Source organism: Panthera tigris, chromosome A2, assembly GCF_018350195.1.
Source record: "Panthera tigris isolate Pti1 chromosome A2, P.tigris_Pti1_mat1.1, whole genome shotgun sequence".
Taxonomy (NCBI): Eukaryota; Metazoa; Chordata; class Mammalia; order Carnivora; family Felidae; genus Panthera; species Panthera tigris.
The window spans coordinates 26,857,571-26,872,781 of NC_056661.1; the positions used below are offsets into that span (position 1 = coordinate 26,857,571).

At 35.6% G+C, this 15,211-nt stretch overlaps 1 long non-coding RNA gene across 3 annotated transcripts in view; it reads left to right on the plus strand.

Annotated features, from left to right (window-relative positions):
* The window catches only part of LOC102969269, a 193,647-nt gene that overhangs the window by 100,161 nt on the left and 78,275 nt on the right, over nt 1-15,211 (plus strand). For all 3 annotated transcript variants that reach the window (XR_006214869.1, XR_445331.3, XR_001510556.2), the window contains one exon: nt 31-107. This is a non-coding gene — a long non-coding RNA (uncharacterized LOC102969269). The remainder of the gene's footprint in view (nt 1-30; nt 108-15,211) is intronic.

Here is a 15,211-nt window from a genome sequence, read left to right on the forward strand (position 1 = left end):
AGGAAGCTATTGTATTCTATCCTTTCTTAGGAAGCAAAAAATCGGAGGAAACCAAGAAAGAGGAAGAAAAGGGATATCAGAAACAGAAGATGCACTGAGCTGAGAGGGTAAGAAAGTCGCCAGGATAATGTTGAAGGGACATCCAAGGATGAGTGTGGCACATCAGGCAGAGCTGAACACCACTATGGCAGGTCAGAAGGTTCCAAGAGATCAGGAGGAGGAAACTGATAGAAACCTGATGTGTCTGTGTTGAGAGGAGATTTATAAAACTGACACAGAGTTAAGGCTTGAATAAGTGATACATGTGTAGAACATTAAGTAAATGATTAAGCAGTAACATAATTATTCGCTCCAGAGAAAACAAAAAGATGTGTAGAAAAGCAGTATAGTTCATTTCATAGTTCATCTTTGGATGATATTTACATAGTCGTAGTATCAAAACCCATGGTCTTTGTTTGATCTTCCCTGTATACGTGTAATAATGGTGAAGAGATGGACAAGGGTGTGAGTGTGTGGTAGGAGCAGGAGGAGGAAAGGTGCTATTACTTTTATGTAATACGAACATGTTATTTAGAGATATAGAGGCAAATTCCAAAATAATTAATTACTTGAAAGAGAAGCAAGGGTTGCCTTTGGAAGGAGAAGAATTGGGAGAGAGTAGATCAGGGAACGGCTGTTTTTCATAAATAAACCCTTGTAATGTGGATTCCTTAAACTAAGACTCAAGCACAACTCATAAAAATAGCAACTAAAAATAAAAATAATGTTTAAATGAAAAAATAAACAAAGTGATTTTCAGGTTAAAATCTCCCAGGTACATTTTGTCCTATTTCAAGTGAATTATTATTATTATTATTATTATTATTATTATTATTTTTGGGGTTTTTTTTGAGAGAGGGAGGGTGCAAGAGAGGGGCATGGAGAGAGGGAGAGAGAGAGAGAAGCAGGCTTCATTTGAAGCAGGGCTAGAGCTCACCCAAAGTAGGGGTTGAGCTCATCCATTGTGGGGCTCGAATTCATGAACCGTGAGATCATGACCTGAGCCAAAGTCAGATGCTTAATCAACCGAGCCACCCAGGCGCCCCATAAGTGCAAGATTATTTTGGTAACATTTCAAAAATGTATTAAAAACTAGCATGGGGGCACCTGGGTGTCTCAATTGGTTGAGTGATTTTGGCTCAGGTCATGACCTCATGATTTGTGAGATCAAGCCCTGCGACGGGCTCTGCGCTGAGAGCATGGAGCTTGCTTGGGATTCTGTGTCTCCTTTTCTCTCTGCCCCTCCCCTACTCTCTCTCTCTCTCTCTCTCTCTCTCTCTCTCTCAAAATAAATAAACATTAAAAAAACCTATCATGAATTTAAGTGGCTCCACCTTTCCTTAATACCAATGCAGTTTCAAAATTTAGAGCAAGTTCTTCCCAGATCGTGTGTACACTTCCTCCCACGGCAGTAGGGTGAGAATGTAAATGTCTTGAGAAATGTAAAAGGAAGGCAAAGGTCCCAACTTGAGAGGCGATTCAGGGTTCAGAAAAGTAGTTCTTCACTTTGGGTTTATTTTTAATTGGTGGAAAAAAATATAAGAAGCATACCTGCTCTATTTCTGTTCTTGTTCCATTCTGGCCTCAAGCACAAGTGCTAAAAATCAATGAGCTCTTCTAAATTTCCAGTGCCAGTGTTCAGATTCAAGACATTAATAAGTTCAAGTCAGTTTGGGGGAAAGCAGCTCAACTTTGATTCAGACTTCTGTCTTGGGAAGATTGGTTTCTTGCTTCTTATCTTCTCACATCTTTTCTAAAGGTATTTTCTTTCTCTCTCATACACGCCTGCGATTAGTTTATATCAAAGCCTTTTTCTCTTCTTTCAAAATGATCTGTTCCGTGAACTATTTCAGGGGCGAAGGACCACCTACTATTTTACAATGTCCCATTAAATGGATCTCTGTGTCATCTTTATGCATCCCTGTGGACTCTTAAATCCAAAGCCCTTCAACAATAATGTTTTTGTTCCCTATTCTCTGGATGCCTCTTAACCATTTGAAGGCAATGTTACAGAGATATGAAGGGATAGTACTAATTTATGTAATTCAGAGTTGAGAGGTATAATCCTGACATATGAAGGGGTAAAATATGACTTAGGTAAATGTGTATGACTTAGGTAAATACTTTAACATCTGAGGGATTACAGTGTAATTTGCTTTCACATTTTGTTGATATATTACACATTTTCTATCAGTTATCAGATATGCTACAAGGCTCTAGATAGTTTTGGACATGCTTATTGATGCTCTTATGATTTAGTTCTCCCCACCCCCACCGTCATGTGTGTGGCCAAGTTTTTAAAATATATAATATGTCACATACCCATAGAGAAATAATTAGGGCCCATGCAATTCAGACACTTCTCTTTAATGGTAACTGTTGTTTGTTGAATATATTTGAATCCCCATTCTGATAAATATATACAATTAAATATACAAGTGGGTTCTGATATTGTTGATGAATTCTTCCTTATAAGGTAACTGGTGATAACCCTAACAACTATGGCTAAGTGAATGTTGTGTTACAGTATATTCTGTTCTGGTCTGTTCTTGCCTCCAGACCCTTATAGCTGAATACTGTTATGTGTTCATGCACTTATTCAAATTATGGCCATTATGTCTCGGGATTTTTTGTCAATTAATGTCTATGTAAAGCATTGTTCTTCTTAGGGGTGTGCTGCAGGTTGCCCTATGGATCACTAAAGCTCTATGTCCTTTCTTGAGCACCGAGTTTATATACTTATTGTTTTGGTACTGTACCCTCTCTGTAGGACCAGCATGCTTGAATGTTATGTCCTCTTTACCATGCGGCCATTGGAGAGATTGAACACTGCTTTTGTGGGAAGAGTCTTTTCCTACTGGGTCTTGTCCTAAAACTCATCTGTTTTTCACTCAAGCCTGAGAACTTCCTGTGAGTCAATATTAGCTCAGGTTGATACTGTTTAATCACTTAGTAGTTTTGGAGGGGAGAGGGTTATGCATACACACACGTGTTTGTGTAAAGGTATAAATGTGTGTGTATATATATATGTATCTATACATATATTACATTTATATGTAAATTCATGAAAATTCAGGCTATTTTATTAGGTGCCGATAAGAATGGGTCTTCCAGTCCTGTATTCAGTTTCCATGGCAAGGACTTCAGAGGAATTTTTTGAGAGAATATGACCTTTATTTTCTGTTTTATGTCTCAAAATGGGCAGAGCTCAGGATGTTCTTAGCTTTTTCATAGTTCCCTGGTATGAAGCTGTTATCTATTGATTTTAAATGAAATATTTTTGAGTTTTTTATTTACATATTTGAATATTTTATATTTGAATTAATAACTTTTATAATGGGGAATATATGATAAACTTATGCTTTCAACTTACCTGGGGTTTTATATTTAAAGTATGTTTCTTCCAAACAGTAAAGTGTAGGGTCTTGCTTTTTTTTTTTTATGTTTACCTTTTTATTTATTATTTATTTATTTATTTATTTTTTCAATATATGAAGTTTATTGTCAAATTGGTTTCCATACAACACCCAGTGCTCATCCCAAAAGGTGCCCTCCTCAATATCTATCACCCACCCTCCCCTCCCTCCCACCCCCCAGGTCTTGCTTTTTAAAATCCAGTCTGACCAGGGAGCCTGGGTGGCTCAGTCAGTTGAGTGTGTGACTCTTGATTTTGGCTCAGGTCATGATCCCAGAGTCATGGGATTGAGCCTCACACTGGGCTCTGTGCTGAGCTGAGTGTGGAGCCTGCTTAAGATTCTCTCTCTCTGTCTCTCTCTCTCTCTCTTTCTCCCTCTGCCCTTCCCCCCCCCCCGCCCCCACACACACACTCTGTTTCTAAAAAAAAAAGGTCTGACCATCTTTGCCTTTCACATGGAGTGCTTAGTCCACTTAAAGTTAATGTAATTGTTTATATGGTTGGGTTTTAGTCTATCATCTTGGTATTTGATTCTATTTGTCCTACCTGTTCCTTATTTTTCTATGTCTCCTTTCTTGCTCCTTTTGGGTGAATCACTATATTTAGTATTTCTTTTTATTTCCTCTATTGACTTTTTAATCTATACCTCTGTGTATTTTTAGTGGTTTCTCTAGAGATTATACAGTTTAAAGATAAATCCTTTATATTTAAAGGGCATGAACAATGTAAGATCCTCACGTCAGTACAGTTTAATTCTTGCCCCCACCAGCTTTTCCACTTGGTTCTTGAGTGTAGTTTCTATCTCTGCTAAAACTCTTCATTCTGTTCATACATGTTGTCCAACTTTTATACTGGTTTCTTTGATGTATTAATCATAATTATTTTAAAATCTCTGTTGTATAAATACAAATATATAAACTCTCTCCAGATTTGCTTCTATTACTTATTTTCTCTTTTTTGATCATGGGTCACATATTTCCTGCTCCTTCACATATATTATGATTTTTTATTTTTAAATGTTTATTTTTGATAGAGTGCGAGCAGGGGAGGGGCAGAGAGACAGGGAGACACAGTATCAGAAGTAGGCTCCAGGCTCCGAGCTGTCAGCACAGAACCCGACGCAGGCTTCGAATTCATGGACCACGAGATCATGACCTGAGCTGAAGTCAGAAGCTCAACCGACTGAGCCACCCAGTCACCCCTGATTTTTTATTTTATGCCAGGCATTGTATTTAAAAGGATATTATAAATAATATTTACCACCATGAAAGTGACGTTGCTTCTTCTGTCAGGCTGTTAGTATGAGGGACTATATCAATCTGATCTGTAGTGGAGCTGGATCTGGGCTTTGTCCCACATTTAGTTATCTGCAGTCATCACTGTCTTCAGATGTTTTCATGGTAGGGTCAAGACATGTTCTCTGTGGAGTTTGATGATACTCTCTAGAGGTCCCAGTTGCCAGCTTTAAATGTCACAGGGAGCCCTCTTTGCTCTCCAGTCTTTCTCCCAGCTTTCTACAACCCTTTTCACCTTGCTGTCCAGTTGCCCCCGGAGGACTGCTGTGGTACCCTCTGTTAAGGTCCCAGAGTAGCTTGGAGGGATTTCTTTTGGGATTAAAAAAATATGCTTTTAGATATTTATCTACTTATTTCAAAAATCAATTGATAGGAAATTCACAATCTATAAATTAACTATTTTAAAGTGAACAATTCAATGGCAGTACATTCACAATGCTGTGCAAACACCACCTAGTTCCAAAATATTTTCATTGCCCCTAAATAAAGCCTCTTATCTATTAAGCAGCTTCTCTCTATTAGTATGTCTGCCTAGCCTCTGCCAACCACCAATATGCATTCTGTCTCTTTGTATTTGTATTCTGTCTCTTTGTATTTCATGTCAATGGAATCATATACAATTAATCCCTGAACAACATGGGGGTTTGGGATGCTGACTCCCTCCATAGTCAAAAATCCATGTATTACTTTGGTTCTGCCAATACTTAACTACTAATAGCCTACTGTTGACCAGAAACCTTACTGTTGACATAAACATTTAACACATATTTTGTTTGTTATATGTATTAGATACTGTATTCTTACAATAAAGCAAGCTAGAGAAAAGAAAATGTTATTAAGAAACTTATAAGGAAGGGAAAATACACTTATAATTACTATATTTATTGAAAAAAAATACACATATAAGTGGACCCATGCCATTCAAACTCATGATTATGTTTTTGTTTTGCTTTAAATTTATTAAGTTTTGAGAGAGATAGAGACAGAGAGCAAGCAGGGGAGGGGCAGAGAGAGAGGGAGACACAGTATCCCAGACAGGCTCCAGGCTCTGAGCCGTCAGCACAGAGCCCAGCATGGGGCTTGAACCCACAAACTGTGAGACCATGACCTGAGCTGAAGTTGAACGCTTAACTCACTGAGCCACCCAGGTGTCCTAAACCAATGTTTTTCAAAGATTAAATGTAATATGTGAACTGTGTCTGGCTTCCTTCACTTAGCATAATGTTTTAGAGGTTTCCTTTGGTATTTTGTCCTCTCAACTTTTGGCATCCACTACCTTTACTTGGTGAAGATCTCGAGTGACTTCTCTTCATTCTCCTATCTTACCACCAGTATTCAGTGAGCCATTGCTGGTACTTGTATTTGGTGAAGTTTCTGTTATCTCTCCTGACCTACATCCAGTCTCAACACTCAATTAAACCCCATGGGAAAGAATTGACAAGTTGGAGAAAACTTCCTTGTGATTAGGGTTCCTCAAGATCAAACTTGTCACACCAATCTTCAAGGAGCTGATAAAAGTTTAGCTACTTCACTCTATCACTGGCAGATTTATGTTTTTCTTGATATTTTGCCAGGAAGTGAAGAAACTATGAATCTGTTTTCTCCTGGATGGGTTTATCACTTCCAGAATTTAGTTTTTTGTGTGAGTTTCTTTGCATCTTCAGCAATCCTTGGTGGGAATACTTGCCTTGGTCCTGATCTTAGAGGAAAAGCTTTCAGTTTTTCACATTGAGTATGATGTTTGCTGTGGCTTTTTCACATATGGCTTTTATTATATTGAGGTAGTTTCTTCCAAGTCCTAGTTGTTTGAGGATTTTTTATCATGAAAGTTTGTTGAATTTTGTCAAATTCCTTATCTGCATCAATCGAGATAGTCATGTGTTTTTTCCCTCCATTCTGCTAATATGGCACATTGCATTGATCAATTTTAATATGTTGAACACTTCTAGGAATAGATCCCACTTGATCATGGTATATGATCCTTTTGATATACTACTGCATTAATGTGCTAGTATTGTGTTGAGGATTTTTACATCAATATTCATAAAGAATATTGGTCTGTGGTTTTCTTTTCTAATAGTGTCTTTGTCTGGCTTTGGTATCAGGGCAATGCTCACTTCATAGAATGAGTAAGGAAGTGTTCCTTCCTCTGTCTGCAGTTTTTAAGAAAAGTTTGTGAAGAATTAGTGTTAATTCTTTAAATGTTTGTAGAACTCACCAGTGAATCCATCAACTCCAGGACTTTTCTTTACTAGAAACTTTTTTATACTACTGATTTATTCCCCTTACCAATTACAGATGTATTCAGGTTTCCTATTTCTCTGTGATTCAGTTTTTGTAGGTTTTGTGTTTCTAGGAATTTGTCCATTTTATTTACCTTATTTAATTTGTTGGAATATAATTTACTGTAGTACTCTCTTAAATTCTTTTTATTTCTGTTGAATAAGTAGTAATGTCCTCACTTCCATTTCTGATTTTAGTAATTTGAGTCTTTTCTCACTTATCTTCTGTCTCATTGTTCTGTCCATTATTGAGAGTGGAATGCTGAAGTCTCCAACCATTATTGTAGAACTGTTTTCTCCCTTCAATTCTGTCAGTTTTTATTTCCTTCATTTTGATAGTCTGTTATTAGGTACACAAATATTTATAGTTGTATCTTCTTGCTTTATTGAACCTTTTGCTAATATGTAATATCCTTTTTTTGTATCTTATAAGCTGTTTTTTTAAATTTAAAGTCTATATTGTCTGATATTAGTATCGTTAGCCTACTCTCTTTTGGTTACTATTTGCATGGAATATCTTTTTCCATCTTTTCACTTTCAACCTGTTTGTATCTTTGGATCTACAGTTATTGTCTTGTACAGAATCTGGTTGGATCATAGTTTTTGTTTGTTCACCCTGCCCCCATTCTGCCAATCTCTGCTTTTTAATTGGAGAATTTAATCCATTTACATTTAAAGTAATTACTAATACAGAGGAACTTGTGCCATTTTGCTATTTGTCTTCTATATGCTTTGTAGAATTTTTGTCCTCATTGTCTGAATTACTATCTTCTTTCACATTTAGTTGTTTTTTTTTTGTAGTGAGATATTTAAATTTTCTTCTCATTCTTTTATGTATATTCCATGACTATTTTCTTTGTACTTACCATGGGGATTACACTTAAAATCCTAAAAATTTAACGCTATAATATGAATTTCTACAAATGTAACTTCCATAATATGCAAAAGCTCTGCTCATTTGTGGCCCTTTCTTTATCCCTTTTAGTTATTGATGTCACCAAATCACATCTTTAAATATTGTATGTCTAAAATGTAAACAATAATTGTTTTTAAAAAATTCATTAGTCTCTAAATTATTTTAAAAAAAACAAACCCTAATAAATATCAAGTTATAAACCAAAGTTACAATAATAATAGCTTTTAGATTAATGTTTTAAAAGTGTCTTTAAATCATGTAGAAAACAAAAAGTGAGTTACAATCTGTGTTTACAATAATACGAGCTTTGGTAATTTCCCATGCATTTACCTTTACTGGGATCTTTATTTATTCATACAGTTTTTTGTTACTGTCTAGTATTTTTTCACTTTAGCCTCCAGGACTCCCTTTAGTGTTGCTTGCAAGGCAGGTGGAGTGGTAACACATTCCTTCAGCTTTTGTTTATCTAGAAATGTCTTGATTTCTCCTTCATGGTTGAAGGCCACTTTTGCTAGATATAGGATTCTTGGTTGTCAGTTTTTTCTTTTGGTGTCTTGAATATTTCAGCCCATTGCCTCTGGCCTCCTAAATTTCTGATGAAAAATCTCTGATAATTTTATTGAAGATCTCCTATATGTGGGGAGTTTCTTAAATTCTTCTTGCTCTTAAGATTATCTTTGTGTTTAGACATTTTGATTATGATGTGTCTTTCTGAGGATCTCTTTGAATTCATCATACTTGGAATTTGTTGAGCTTTTTTTGTTGTTTATATTTGTATCTTTAATCAAATTTAGGAAGTTTTTGACCACTAATCTCTCTCTCCCTTTCTCTTGTCTTCTCCTTCTGGGCCTACAATTTGCATGTTGGTCTGCTGAATGGTGTCTCATAAATCCTACAAGCTCTCTTCATTTTTATTCCATATTTTTTCTTTCTGTTTTTCAGACTTGATTATTTTCATTTCCCCACATTCAAGTTCACAGATTCTTTCTTTTGCTTGCTGATATCTGCCTTTGGATCACTTTAGTAAATTTTTGATTTCAGTAATTGTACTTTTCAGCTCTAGAATTTCTTTTTGGTTTCTTTCTAGGTTTTCCTATATATTATTGATATTTTCATTTTGTTGCTAGATCATTTTATTGACTTCCTTAACAACTGCCTTTAGTGCTTTGATTATCTTTAAGACAGTTGTTCAAAGTCTTTGTCTAGCAGGCCCACCACCTGGTCTCTCTCAGAGATAGTTGGTTTACTTTTTATTGATTTACTTTTTCCTTTTAATGGTCCACACTTCCCTGTTTCTTTGTATGCCTTGTGATTTTGTTGTTGTTGTTGAAAACCGGACATTTGAATTTAATAATGTGGCAATGATGGTAATCAGATTCTCCCCCTTCCTCAGGGTTTGCTATTTCTGTTTTGTTTTGTTTTTTTTGTAGGCTGTCTCTGTGCCAGAGATCACCTTAAGGTGTAAATTTAGGGTTTTCTCTGGTCTTTTCTGAGCCTGCACTTTTCCTTGAGCTTGAATGATGATTTTCCAATTTATCCGGTATATGCAGTTGTTTTTTTAATGTCCTGGTATTTAATGTTTGACTCTCAGAAAGGGAAAAATGAAGGGAGATAAAAGGCACTGGCTTTTTAAATCCCCTTGGAAGTTGCTTTATTCTGGAGGAAAGGAACTTGCAACCATGAGGAGGAAGTTCAACAATGGCTGTCTGCCTTTGTGTCTGTGCCTCTGTGATCATAAGCAGATATCAGTGATCAGAACATAGATCCCTTTTATTTGGAGGACAGGGTCCTTGTTGTCTACCCTACTTCCATAGGTTATTTGCAAGCTGTTCTAGGACCATGCACATGGCTGCCTGCCACAGAGTTGGTGAGTAGGGAATGGATGGATAGCTGCTGCTGAGCTAAGAGCTAAAATAAATTAAAATTAACTAATTTACTGTCCAAGACTTCCTCTGGAAGTTGAAAACCCAATAGACTCTAGAGTTCCAAAATTGCTGTATCAGATAGATTCTGCCAGCACAACTATTGTCTAGGTGGGAAGGCCGATTCTTGATGCTTCCTGCTCCATCAGCTTCCCATAATCCTTTGTTTATATATTGTATTTTATATATAAAAATACAAGACTGTGATGTAGGTTATGAATATAATTATGCAATAAACTTTTATGATAAACTTAGTGACCAGAACATTATCAATTCCTTTGAGGATGCTTGAATGACCTGAATTCTATCCTTTGTTTCCTCATCAAGAGTTAACTACCTGCCTACATTTTGTATTTGTAATTCCTTTACTTTTCAAATAATTTTCCACATAACTATGCATCACTATAAAATGTATTCCTCAGGTTTACCTGCTTTTGAACTTAATTGTTTACCCCTACTGAAAACAGTAAAATTGGATCTTTACCTCAGATCATACACCAAAACCAATCTCTTCACTCTTCAACTCAACAATCTGACTTCTGCTCTAACCATTTTATGAAGACTGATCTTGATATAATCTCCATTGACCTCCATTTTGTCAAATCCAGTGGCCATTTTCCTCTCATTATTCCTACTCAGCTCTCAGCACTATTTGTTGTAGTGAATGTTTCTTTTCTTCAGAGTAGTCTTCCCTTTTGGCTTCTGTGATACTGCACTCTTCTGGTCTCTCTTCTTCCTTCATGGCCTTTTCTGCTCAGTCTTCTTCCGTGGCATTTCCTATCTAATTTCTAGAGTTCATCAGTGCTCAATCCTAGTTTCCCTCTATTATATCTTTATGCTGTTTGTTAAAAAAAATTATTTCATTTTAGAGAGAGAGAGAAAGAGAGAGAGAGAGAGAGAGAGAGAGAGAGAGAGCATGGATAGTGGAAGGGGCACACACAGAGAGAGAGACAGCGAGAGAGTGAGAGTGAGAGAGAGAATCTTAAGCAGGCTCCAAGCTCAGAGTAGAGCTCGATGTGGGGTATGATTCTACAACCCTGGGACAATGACCTGAGCCAAAATTGACAGTTGGATGCTCAACCAACTGAGCCACCCAGACATTTCTCTTTATGCTCTTTCTTTAGGTAATCTTATCCATGCCCATGAATTTACAGATCACTACTGACTAATGACTTCCAAATTTATATTTTGAACCTAGTGTTCACCTTGGACCTCAAAACTCATACATAAATTTGTATATACTTCTGCTTGGTATAAACTTGGTATCTCACACGAACTTCAGAATTAACATGACTTGAACTGAACTCATAAATTTTTGTGAAACTCCTTGTCTTCCAGTCTTACCCATCAATAATCAACTTAGTTGTTTATTTCAGAAACCTAGCAGTTATATTGTATTCTGTGTACTTTCACTCACTATACCCAATTCATACAATTTCCCCACATTCAGTATTCAAAATATATCTTAAATTTTTCTGCTTTTCACCATCTCTACTACCAGCAACTTGGTCCAGATTATCAACATCTATTGCCTGGCCTACTACATCAGCCTCCTAATTTATTTTCCTGCTCTATACTTGTTACCCTTTAATATATTCTTTACAAATCAGCCACAAAAGTCTTTCTCTGAACATAAATCTAACCATGATACTTCCCCACTTAATACAGCTGTTACAATTAAAATAAAATCCGTACTCCTCATCATGGCAAATGTGGTCCTGCATGCCTTTTGCTTACCTCTCCATTTTCTTCTTGAGTCATGTTCTCCTTTGCTCACCATGTTTCAGAAATTTTTGCCTCTTTGCTGTTCCTAGAAGAAATGAATCTTTTTCTCATCTCAGAGCCTGCCCATATGTTGTTCCCTGTGATTGCAATCCTTTCCTCAATATCTTCAAATGGTTAGTACCTTCTTATTCTTTAAATCTCACTTAAATATAGCTTTCTCAGATAGACTTTCCCTGATCATTCCATTCAAGGAGCCTCTTCTCCCTATTTACTTTAAATGCCACTCCAAAAAACCTCTTCCCAACGTTATGCTCTGTATTAGTTTCTGTGGATGTTACAACAAATTACCACAAACTAGGCAGCTTAAGGCAGAAATGTATTCTTTCATGGTTCTGGAGACCAGAATTCCAAAATCAAGGTGTTGGCATGGCTGAACTCTTTGTGGAGATTCTAGAGACTCATTGTCTCTTCCAGCTTTTGGTTGCTGTTGACATTCCTTGACTTGTGGTCACATCACTCCAAAGTCTGCCTCCATAGTCATATTACCTATTCTCTTCTGTGTTGCTTTTCTCCTATAAAAATACTTTTGAATACCTTAGGGCCCATTAAGACAATCTAAGGTAATTTCAACTCAAAATCCTTTAATTATGTCTGTAAATATCCTTTTTCCAAATAAGGTAACATTTAAAAGTTTTAGGCTTTAGGATTTGATATTTTGGGATGGTCTTTATTCATCCTACTACATGCTCTGTCATGATTTTCTGATGATCAGATTCAGAATACCTTTTTTAAATAAAATAAATTTTATAATTATTTTTTATGTATACATTTATTATTAGTTTCCCTTAGACCAGCACTATCCAGTAGAAATATAATGAGAGCCACATATATAATTTAAAGTTTTCTAGTATCCATATAAAAAGGTGAAAAGAAACACATGAAATTAACTTGAATATATATTTTATTTAACTCAGTACATCCAAAATATTATCATTTCAACATGAATCAATATCAAAATTATTACTGAATATATATTATTCTGACTAATTTTGAAATTATTACTGAATCTATATTATTATATATACAGATGTATATTTACTCATTGAATGAATAGTTATTATATGAGTAAAAAGACAAGCAAAATGTCATGCCAAGCTATATCACAATTTTCTTAACATATATATATATGTACATATATATATATATTTTTTTTTTTTTTTTTTTTTTTTTTGCAGAGTCACATTTATCTGAACTGTGAGTAGAAAGTTAAGTATTAGTGATTATGAAATTTCTCTATGTGTTTCTAAACCAACTCACATTTGTGCATTATTTGTCTGGATAACAAATTTTACAAGTTTGCATTCTTTAAATATTTTATTTAAATTTTAGGGGCATTTGTAAATGTTTAATATTCTGGGATTTGGTGAAATGGATCTTAATACATATTTATTATAATAATTTTCTTAGTTATGGTGAATTCTATTAACCAAAATTGCTGTGGAATTCATCCTCTTAAATATTTATTGTCACATAATATTTTAGATTTGAGCAGTGGGGAAATAATACTGTAGCTCATTGAGAAATTAGAATAGTAATGAAATTCAATCTATAATAGTTTATACATCATTTTGAACTGACTAATGTTAGGAAAGGCATGCATATTCTATTAAAATATTAAAAGTTATTGAGGGCAAATTTTTATTTAATATTAAAATAAAAAACCTCTTTAATCACTGGGAAGAATCCTCAGAAGTGGAAAGAAAAACTCTACATCAACTTAAACATTTCAGGACAACCAATTTCACTAATTTAAAACAACTTCCAGAGCTAAAGATCCAAGCAAATGAGCCATTTTCTTTAAAAATTCTGACTCATCTTGGGAGCATTAAAATTAATAGAACTTATGATCTTGAGTTCTACTCATTTGTGAATGTGTTTTCAGTAAGTACACATAATTGGGGTTGGGATCTGACAGTCCCTTATATATATAACCACCATGAATATACATAGAGTTTTATACCATTAATATTTCAAGGGGTTTGATTCATGATTTTATAAAATGAACACACCCATGAAATGAACTAATGGAGAAAACAAATCTTATTGTAGACCAGTGGGATGCTCTATACCTATAAAACATTGGGATTAAAAGTTGTAAGACAATATTTTAGCCCAAAGCCCTAATCCTTTCTATAGAATTCTGGGGCAGAGAAGACGATAGAGGGAGTACAGTGAAGGGAAGGTGGGTGGGGTCAGGGAAGTGTAATCACATTTTGCAAGGATCTCATGGATGAGTGGGTCAGTGCTTTATTTTCAGGAGGCAAATTTTTTAGCATTGGTTATCACCAGATTTTTCTCTAGGCATTGTTGTTTTGTTTTCCATCATAGTTTACTTTTCCCAGTCCTTGTCTACTCTACTTTCTGACACTTTCCTCCTGGAGGCTCAGATTCTGAGCTCGTTCTAATGAAGGTAGGAGAAATATTCTACACTTTAGCCATACCAGTCAGTGGTGTCTGAATTTAGCTGTGCTTCCACAAAATTGTTTGTTATGTCCAGAAGGAGCTTGAAGGGTTGAATAAACTCATACAACTTGGTATGTCATCATTAGTTGCCCTACTTAGTACTCTGGTTCCCCATTGGGACTCTGATACTCTGTCTTTGACAGGCTCCTATTCCTTGAGGTAGATATAATATTTTAATTAAAAGACAAGCATCATTAACAAAAATCTTAAACTTGTTTCTCCATGATTTAACTATGCTTGTCTTTAAATTTTTTTTAAATATTTATTTTTGAGAGAGACAGAAAGAGTGCACCTGCGTGAACCAGGGAGGGGCAGAGAGAGAGGGAGACTGAGCATCTGAAGCAGGCTCTGTACTGAAGCAGAGGGCCTGATGCAGGTCTTGAACTCATGAACTGTGAGATCATGACCTGAGCCAAAATTGGACGCTTAACCGAATGGACCACCCAGGCACCCTGTAACCTTATGGTTTTTATATTTAGTAGTTTATGAAAGTCATATCTAATAACTTTCAAGTGTTGACATCAAAGGGTGAAAAGTAGTGACTGCTTTAAGAATTATATAAATTTCTGAGTAATAAGGTCAAAAGGTGAAAATTTAACAGATGTCATAGATTTTGAAGTTAATATAATATATAGGCACGTTTATCAGAATTAAGTGTGTTTATGAAGAATTTTACTAAAAGAATTTTAGGTATTTTCAGTTTTTACTTATGTAATGAAAGATTTAAAAGTTTTAAGAACCCATATGGTTCTGGTTGCCCAGAACCATAGGGGCACCTGGGTGGCTCGGTTAAGAGTCCGACTTTAGCTCAGATCATGATCTCACAGTTGGTGAGTTCGAGCCCCTGCGTTGCGCTCTGTGCTGACAGTTCAGAGCCTGGAACCTGCATCGGATTCTGTGTTTCATTCTCTCTCTGACCCTCCCCCACTTGTGCTCTGTCTCTGTTTCTCAAAAATAAATAAATGTAAAAAAAAAATTTAAAGTTTTGAGAACTGTATAATGCTTAACCCTGAGAACTTCTGAGAATATGCAAAAGAAATGCTAATGTAACATCAAATACATCAAAAATTGAAAATGAAAGTCCATCACGCTGA